Consider the following 1,128-nt stretch of genomic DNA (forward strand, 5'->3'; position numbering starts at 1 on the left):
GTATAAATACTTGTATAAATGTAGCATAAATATATCTTTATATACATGTATAAATACTTGTATAAATGTAGCAAAAATATATCTATATACACATGTATAAATACTTGTATAAATGTAGCATAAATACATGTATAAATACATATATGAATACATGTTTAATGCATGTATAAATACATGTATAAATACATGTATAAATGTACTATAAATCCATGTATAAATCCATGTATAAATGTACTATAAATACATAAAAACATGTATAATGCAGCGAAGCTGCAGAGGTGCTGATGATGTCAGACGACACCTGCAGCTGGTGTCTAATTTTAGCTGTGTGAACTGGTTTGTGCAGCTGAAGGTCTGCCTCACTCAGCACTTCTGGTTCCTGTTCTGTTCCAGAGAACAGCAGCAGAACGTCAGAACGTTGGGGGGAGGAGGCGGGGTTAATGATTGACCCCTCCCTCCCCCTGTTGGAGGCGGTGTGGCTCCACCGGGCCTGACGGTGCTTTTCTGTCACTGCTGACATCTGGAGGACACGGAGTCTCTTTCCTCTGTGTGTGTGGAAAAGTTCTGTTGGTACCACAAACACACCGAGGCTCAGCGTGACCCGGAACATATTTATGTGACATAAACAGAACTCATGAAGCTGTTCTTCATTTACAGCAGAACTCTGTCCATTTATCAGATGTCTGAGCTCAGAGGCTGACAGTCCTGTAGGTCTGCTTCTGGTTCTGGTTCTGGTTCTGGTTCTGGTTCTGGACATCACTGCATGGACTCAGGAACACTTCCACACATCACTGTCTGTAAATACTAAAGCTCTATCAGACAAAGAAGAAGCCATGTGACCTGATGGATCCACATTTAAAGAGGACAAAAATCCTCCAGCTCAAAGTTGAAATGTCAGCCTCTCTGATGGTATGGGGGTGCATTAGTGCCTCAGAAATATTAATCTGGTGCAGAAACACAAAACGAGCAGAAATAAAAGTATTGGTTCAAATTAGCAGATTAAATCCAGCAGAATCTAAATGTGTCGTTTCTTTATGACAATAACTCGATCTGATCTGGTCTAGACCGGCCTCACACACACACACACACACACACACACACACACACACACACACACACACACACACA

Source organism: Austrofundulus limnaeus, unplaced genomic scaffold (assembly GCF_001266775.1).
Source record: "Austrofundulus limnaeus strain Quisiro unplaced genomic scaffold, Austrofundulus_limnaeus-1.0 Scaffold1415, whole genome shotgun sequence".
NCBI classification, from domain to species: Eukaryota; Metazoa; Chordata; class Actinopteri; order Cyprinodontiformes; family Rivulidae; genus Austrofundulus; species Austrofundulus limnaeus.